General features: G+C 39.1%; 1 pseudogene across 1 annotated transcript in view; it reads right to left on the reverse strand.

Moving 5' to 3' along the window:
* Positions 1 to 5359: 5359 nt before the first annotated feature.
* The window catches only part of LOC117638335, a 4171-nt pseudogene continuing 663 nt past the window's right edge, over positions 5360 to 8867 (reverse strand). The window contains exons 2-5 of the transcript XR_004587290.1: positions 7379 to 8480; positions 6984 to 7259; positions 5961 to 6886; positions 5360 to 5887 (exon numbers count right to left, since the gene is read on the reverse strand). The product of XR_004587290.1 is annotated as a disease resistance protein RUN1-like (transcript). The remainder of the gene's footprint in view (positions 5888 to 5960; positions 6887 to 6983; positions 7260 to 7378; positions 8481 to 8867) is intronic.

An 8867-nucleotide genomic window follows, 5' to 3' on the forward strand; every position in this document is an offset into this window, starting at 1 on the left:
CCGGTTCATGATCTAGAACTTGCCGCAGTAGTGTTCGCTCTCAAGATTTGGCGGCATTATTTGTATGATGAGACGTGTTAGATTTTCACTGATCACAAAAGCCTCAAGTACTTTTTCACTCAAAGGGAGCTTAATATGAGACAACGGCGTTGGTTGGAATTGATGAAGGATTATGACTGCACGATTGAGTATCATCCAGGCCGAGCTAATGTGGTTGCAGATGCATTGAGTAGAAAGACTACTGGAAGTTTGGCTCATCTCAGAACGGCATATCTTCCGTTGTTAGTGGAACTACGGAAGAATGGAGTAGAGCTGGAAATGACTCAACAGGGTGGAATACTTGCTAGTTTACATGTGAGACCCATTCTGGTGGAGCGGATAATTGTAGCCTAGTTGGGAGATCCGACACTTTGTAGAATAAGGGGAGAAGTAGAAAGTGATACACAGAAAGATTATGCGATAAGGGGAGATGGGGAGCTGGTAACAAGAACTCTCCTCTGTGTACCTAAGAATGATTATCTGAAAAGAGAAATCATGAAGGAAGCTCACTGCTCCACTTACACTATACATCCAGAAAGTACCAAGATGTATCGAACCCTACGGGAATATTACTCATGTCCGGATATGAAGGGAGACATGGCCAAGTATGTAAGCAGATGCTTGATTTGTCAACAAGTGAAAGCAGAGCGACAGAAACCTTAAGGGCTTATGCAACCACTTCCAATTCCTAAATGGAAGTGGGAACGCATTACCATGGATTTTGTTTTTAAGCTTCCACGTACTCCCAAGGGACATGATGGAATTTGGGTGATAGTTGATAGACTTACCAAGTCAGCCCATTTCCAACCCATCAAGGAAACTTATTCTTTGACGAAGTTGGCAAAACTATTTGTGGATGAGATTGTGAGATTACATGGAGCACCTGTGTCCATTGTATCGGACAGGGATGCCCGATTCACTTCTCGATTCTGGAAGTGTTTGCAGGAAGCTATGGGTACTAGGTTGCAGTTCAGCACAGCTTTTCACCCACAGACTGAGGGACAATCAGAAAGAACTATCTCGAGTCCATGATGTATTTCATGTATCTATGCTTCGAAAATATATGTCAGACTCTTCTCATATTTTAGAATATCAACCGGTGGAGTTAGAAGAAGATTTGTCATATGAGGAGCAGCCTGTGCAAATCCTGGATAGGAAAAAGCAAAATGTTGCGGTCCAGATCTATTCCAGTAGTGAAAGTTCTGTGGAGAAGCCAAACCGTGGAAGAAGCTACATGGGAGCCTGAGGCACAAATGAGGGTCAAGTACCCTTATCTCTTCCATTAACAGGTACGTGAATTTCGGGGACGAAATTTTTATAAGGAGGGTAGATTGTAACACCTTGACTCCAAAATTAATGTCTATTTTAATTAATTTAAAATAAATTACAAATTTACCTTTGGGGTAGGGGTAAATTGGTTATTTTCTTATCCGGAAGGATTTTGGGACCACGAATGGTATTTTTGGGTAGGTGGTACTGAGACGAATTCGTAGACACGTGGTAGGCTTGAATTGGAGTTGTAACGAAAAAGTTACAATCAAAACATTATCGGTGGCAAACTTGTAAATATTTCAAAAAGTTTGGTAAAAATCAGATTTTTCACCTCAGCTCTCTCTCTCCTCGCGCGCGCCCTCGACACTTTCTCTCTCCTCAGTCTCTCTCTCTCTCCCCGACACCGACTCTCTCTCTCTCTTCGGTTCTCTCTGCACCGGCCACGGCCAGGCACGCCATCGGTCTCGATCGATTCGCCTCGACGTCCCGATCAAGTCTAGCCAGTTTTCCCCGTCGGAAATCATGAACTCCGGCCACGAGCTCGACTGGTTTGAACCGGAAGTTTCCCGTCGTGTCGCCGCCACCTCCGCCGCCCAAACCCGGTGAGTGAGGTATGGTTTCTCATCCATTTTCCGAGTTCTAGCTGATTGTTGTATAGGTTTGGACCGATTTGTTGTCTAGAAAATCGATTAGAAAACCTAGGTTTTGGCCGAATTTCAAAGTGAAATTCCGGCCAGTTGCCGCCCAAATTGGACCTTCCCATAGTTGATTGAAGTGATCCTGACCTTGAGTAGAAGCTAGGAAAGGAAGGGTGAGCTCGGGTGTGGAGTTTTTCCGTTACCGGAATTACTCTACACACCCACACGCTGCCGGCGCATGTGGCAGTGCATGGGCGAGGCTGGTGAAGATGCAATTTAACCCGATGAGATCCTTAGGTTGTCACGAGCGCATAGGAATTTGTGGATCTCAATTCGGATGTCGTTTGACTATCGAACGGATTTTCGCATATTGTGCGTTATCCGGGTTCGATAGGTTCCGACCGTAAGATCTTTTCCGAATTAAAATATGTTGTTCTAGGTATTCCTAGGACCGTATGGGACTTCACGGATTATGAATCGGAGCCCCGGATGTTCCGATTCAATAATGCAAAGTTTGTGGGTTATTGATAACCGTAAAATCGTGAACGATTCCTAAACCTGTAATTGGACCTTAGGATACCTTCTTCAACGTGCACGTATTGGGAATTTGGGGATTTAAGCATTTAATTTGTGATTTCCGCTTCGACGTAATTTTATATTAATTAACGGTTCGTATCTCGAAATAGGTGTTTCGACTGCACATACTCAGCAGGCAGGACCCTCACGTGGTCAGGCAGCGTGGGAATATTTGTGAGTGGACTTTGTTTTCAATCATATGCATGGTTTTATTGATGAAGGATTTTTGCATAATGTTTTTATGGCTTTTTGAATATATTATATTCATGAGATGAATTTGATGTTGTATAGCGCTTTGGCAATATATTGTGAGTTTGGCATTTTGGGTATGAGAGTGTATTTTTATTTTAAGGGTTGTGGGGAAGCATATATATATATATATTCTCTATAGACGAGATACTTGGGTTGTTGAAGGGTGTTGTGGAAGAACTTGATTATGAGGGGATTGTTGAGAGAAGTTGTATGATTACACTATGTAAGTACCTTCCCCAGTTATTAGACTTTCCACACGCGACGTTGGATGTTCCGGCGTGTGAGACACTTTCCATATGCGGCGTTGGATGTTCCGGCGTATGGAAAGACTCTATATAATGTTTAGGGTCATCACCCATGGCGTTGGATGTTCCGGTGTGTGATGATCCAGTCTGTGCGCCTAGGACATAGTTTGGGAGCTACACATGGCGTTGGATGTTCCGGTGTGGGAGCTTTGGAGTTTCGTCCCCCGGTTGGACCGCTCATCCCTAGACGCAGGATAGCACCTGGAAATCCTGCGGACTAGTCAAACGATCCCCTAGTTGGATCGTTTCTCCTGTACCTGGATAGTGTGATGAGTATATCGTATAGCTATGTATAGTTATATATATATATATGTATATTTATATGTATATGTATAGCTGAGTGAGTGAAGAACTAGAGTTTTTCAGTGGTTTTGCAGGAGTTGTAAGTTTGAGAAAATGAGGTTTATGAAGGAGATGATTTGTGTTTTGAAGAGTTTTAAATGAATCATATTTTGAGTAATTGAATATTGAATTGTGAACCTGCATGACTTGAACATTATTTTTACATGGTGGGGTTACTATATTGCAAATCTGGTTTTTGTCCACTCACATGTTTTCTATTTTGCGCCCCCCAGCTAGTAGTCGCTCCAGGAAGCGTGCAAGTGGTGTACGAGGCTCGAATTGTGAATCTTCCTAGTTAGGAATTGAGTAATTTCTTCTACTCAACTGTTCTTGGAATCTAAATTCAGTAAATGCTCTGTTATCGCCCATGGTAGATTTTACTTGTGAGGCCGGAGGCCATTTAGTATGACTTGTTGAATTATGAAAGCATGCTGCTGGTTGAGATTTTTATTTTATATATGTTGCAGGTTGAAAATTTTTGTTGAGTTTGCTTAAATTACAGGGGAGACTCTGCCAAAATTTTGGTAGAAAGTCTCGGTTTCTTAGTAAATGGGCCCGGCATCGGGAAGATGTCGGAACAAAGACGGAGTCCACTTCGGTTTCCGGGAAATTCCGGAGCGGGTCCTGTCAATATCTTTTTTTTTAAATCATCACTCTAGATGAAGCTAGATTTCAGACTGAAAAAGATATAGCTAGATTACAAAATAACTGCTAATTCTTTGTCGAATAGTCAAAGCTGAAATGGAGAGCAATTAATACGCCTAAGCTCAAATTCGTTGACCGTGAAGTGATTTTTCTCTTTACTAAATTTGTTATACATATTAACTCTAACACACTAACGCATTGAAAGGGTTATAACAGATGCCTGAAGAAAAAAAAAAAAAAAAAACAAATGAAAGCTTTTTGCATAAGGAAAAATGAAGTACTGGAATTACAGCACATGTCATTTTGAAGTTCATTGACTTGTCCACCACCCCGTTAATGTCAATCTCCCAAATAGGGCTTCACTAATTAACCTACTGAATTTATACAGCACATGTGGAATTTAGTCTAAGAAATAAACAATTTAAGCATAAATAGATGTCTCCCAACCATTTTTAAATGCTTCAGTCGGTAAAATGCGCCCGTTAGGCTTCCGGATGACGGAATTCTCCTCCCCCAATAAAATTTGGATATGATTATAAGAAGTAGAAAGACTGTCAAAACTTGTTCTACTTCCAGAGTGATTGGTACAACAAAACAAGATTTACAAGACTACACTAGTACAGCACATCCTGCATATATGCATTTCAATTGAATTTAAATATAACGTAGCAAGAGAAGTATTCTTGTCCAACCTAATAGGATATAAACTGAAGCGAAACCATGAATTTATATGACAGGTTCTTAAATTATACTAGTTAACCATGTATTGAATCGTCAATCTAAAATGTATAAGATAATGGGAAGGTGAACTTATAACGTGAATGAATTAGAAATAGAGATATTTAGTCAAATACCCATTCTTAGCACTAAAACTATAAATAAACCCTACACTATTTAATTTCTATAAACATACCCCAAAAAAACCCAAAAAATAATAGCTGGCCCTATTGAATTTAATTTTAATTATTAAATTACTTTGATACCCCATTGAGTGTTTTGGGCTGTTTTATGAGGTTTTTGGGTTGGGTTTGTTTTAAGAAATCAATGGCAGTTTTGTAATTTAAAAGAAGTTAAAAGTCTTATTGTTATGTTGTAAATGGGTTTTGGGTGTGTTTCTAAAGTCCATTTCATATAGGGTTTTTTTATAATTTAGGCTCCAATATTGGGTATTATAGTGAATCTCTCATAATTATGCAGAGGTAACAAAGAGAGTGAATCATATGCTAAAATGTTCGCATACAAAAAAAAACAAAAAAACAAAAAAACAAAATTTCGATTTCAAACAGAGTGTTATATGATAATATGGGAAGAGTTAGAATTCTTTCTGTCGGAATATTGTTTCATTGTTCGGTTGAGCTCTTCCGCGTCTTGTTCATACAGTGCGCGGACTCCACACTTCTTCCCCTTCACCAACGTCTTCTTTCCAGGTTCAGATCTTACTTTGAAATGAAACCGAATCTCGGTTTCAGGTCCCCAGTTTGATTTCAAAGGGAAATGTTGCCTAGACAGGAGGATCAACCAAAGGTGATCGGACGCTACATCATCGTCCACTGGAATAATAAAAATCGGGCCCGCATTGGTTTCTAAATCATAACGGCAATGAAAATAGATTGAATGACCCATTGGTTCCTCAGCGGTAGCTGAAATTTCGTGAACAGGTACAAATAGAGCACACAAAGCAAACCCCACAAACTTGGTATTAGAATCCGAAGGTAGCGTCTCAATTAGTAGGTCTCCCACACTTTGATTATTGAACCACTCAGGAATTTCACTTCCAGGAATTACAATACTGAAGGAGATCAAAGAACGAGGAATTTCCTGCACCAAGGGAAGGATATATATAGTACTACACAACTAAAGAGGGAAGGAGGGAGAGAGGGAGGAGAAGTACCTGAACGAATTTCTTCAGCGTTAAATATATTATGAAACTGGAACCTTGATGGTCAACCAAACTGAAGCAATTGAAAGAAGTAAACCAAGTCTCAGTTACGCCGCACATCCATTGTGGATCTGGGAATATTTTCAAGGAAGTACAATTCTGCGTGTTTACACGAAAACATAGTCCTCCGTTTGATGGAAGGCTTGGCAATTTTTGAAGCCTTTTGCAATTCTTCAATGTGAACCTACAAAGCTTAGAAAGCCCACTGATGCTTGCAGGAAGGCTAACAAAATGGTTTCCATCAAGATTTAAATCTTCTAAAGAGGACAATAAACCAATATCTTCAGGTATTGCTCCTTCACAAAGATTGCAGTCCTCCAGATTTAGACGCTTCAAAAAGCGTAAATCTTTTAACGAAGCTAACACCAGATTCACAGGGTCAGGATTCTTTCTTGGAAATAAGCCAAAACTGAAGATAGAATGCCATGATCTAGGCAGTTCAATATTTTTCACTGGAACCAGGGCGGATGACATATCTCTCATAGAAATTCCACTCATATCAATCTCCTTCAAATTCGGGATCAAAGGTATAATTGATGAAGGCATTTGCTCAACACCAGCGAAGTTTATAGAAAACTTCCAAAAATTCTTCATTTCTCCCACAAATTCTGGAATTTTTTCACTTTTGAGCACCCAGAAAGATCAAATGTTTCAAGAGATTCCAGTTCTACGTCACTCGGGAGACTCTTAATGCTTTTACATTTTTTAAAATTCAAAACTCTTAGTCTTTTGAGAGAGGCGATGGATGGATGAATCTTAACAAGATTAGTACAACCTTCAAAAACCAGCCTCTCAAGATTCTGAGTAGCTGTGAAATCTGGGGTCCTTGTCAAGTTCTCGGAGTAACTAAGATCAATAGATTTCAACTTGACCATGTACTGTACAAAACATGAAAATGGTAGATTAAATTAATTAACTTCTAAGAACCGTACAATTTATTGAGATTGAAAAGAAATAGCTCTGCAAAGGTCTTACCTTTATTCCATTCCAAAGGTGATGAATTTTGCTATGCCGCAGACGAAGTTCAGCAAGCTCAACAGGTTGAAAACTTGGTGGCAGACATTTGGAGGGATACCAACTCCACTCCAGAAACCTTAAGGAATTGGGAAGATACTTTGGGCCCAAAGAAAGGCTCAAATTATTAATCTTGAGCAACTTTAGTTTACACATCTTAGTGAATGCTTCAGGATTCCAGTGTGCCGCTTCAAATTCACGCAAGCATAGGACTATGCCTTCAATGGCTTCCGTTCCCTTGTAAATAGGAATAAAGGAAAAGTTAATGTCATAATCAAGTCTCTCTTATTGTTTTTAATGGAATTATAGTATGTTATCCAAGGCTTTGGTATTTTATTTTTTGTGCAACTTCTTACCGTATTGTTCGTGAGTACATGAACGATGTCACTGTGAAGCCACAAGCGACTGCGACCACCTGGCTCGTCAAAAGACTCTTGACGAACAATCTCCCATGCCATTTCTTGTATCAAATCATGAATGGACAGATGCGTGTTTGAAATAAACAAGAGAGATTTCTCAATAAGAACATGTATCACAATACGAGTGCCAACAAAACCACAACTGTCTAGTATTTCAATCACTTCTTCCTTGTCATAAGACTTATGGAAACATGCAACATCAAGAAAAATTTTCTTCTGCATCTCCTCTAGTCCATCATAGCTTATTTTCAACATTTGAAAAATTTTTCTGTCAGGAGCTTGCTTCAGTTTATCTAGTGCACTCTTCCATTCATCTCGACTTCTTTTATACAAAAAAGACCCCAAAGTTTTAAGAGCTAATGGAAGACCTCCTGCGTAGTTTATGAAATTTTTAGACAGTTCTAGATAATCTTCTTCAAGGTCATCTTTTCTAAAGGCCTTCCTACTAAAGAGATAAAGAGCTTCGTCTTGGGTTAATGGCATGACCTTATATACTTTCTCTATCCCATGTTCGACGAACAAATGTTCATCTCTAGTTGTAATGATGATTCTACTTCCCAAACCAAAGCAGTCTTTTTCTCTGATCAACATTTCCAGTTGCTCTGATTGATCTACATCATCAAGAATGAGAAAAACCTTTTTATTACATAGACACCTCTTTATCATAGTAAATCCACTATAAGCATCATAAACTTGTATATTTACTTTCCTCAAGATATTGGAAAGAAGCTGTTTCTGTAAAGGAACTAGACCATGTGTTGCATAAAACTCTCTGACATTTGCAAGAAAGCTGCTACCTTCAAAACTATGAGAAATTCTCTCATAAACTAATCTAGCTAGGGTTGTCTTACCCATTCCACCCATCCCCCATATCCCCACAAAGCGCACATCATTTGCGCTTGTATCTAAATGCAGATCTATTTCCTTTAGTTTAGTATCAAATCCGACTAATATCTCTGAGGAATCATACAATGAAAATGTGGGATGCACTTTATCCCACACTGCATCAACAATTTCTGTGATAAGCTCTGTATCATACCTAGAAGTAGAAGAAGAGAAAAAAAAAAAAATCATCAGATGAGGTTATATGAAAATGTGGGATAAAGTGCATGGCAAAACTGAAATGCAATATTCAAGAATTGGTCTCATTCAATGTTTTCAAAGGTGAGGGGTTTTAGTAGCGCTATGTAAGGCGCCTTAAAGCATTGAGGCGTAAGCCTTTTGAACATTAATTTATTTTAATAACAAAAATTTATAAATAATACAATACAACTAAATTGTAGTACTAATTTGCCTTGAAAAATATTTATTCAACATCAAAAGAAAAACTCAATTCATTCATCCCATCCGACAGAGGTGATTTCCATTCATTCTGCTCCGACGCGCTCACCGAGGGACGATTAAGCGTGCCTTTGAAAACACTGGT

Source organism: Prunus dulcis, chromosome 8 (assembly GCF_902201215.1).
Source record: "Prunus dulcis chromosome 8, ALMONDv2, whole genome shotgun sequence".
NCBI classification, from domain to species: Eukaryota; Viridiplantae; Streptophyta; class Magnoliopsida; order Rosales; family Rosaceae; genus Prunus; species Prunus dulcis.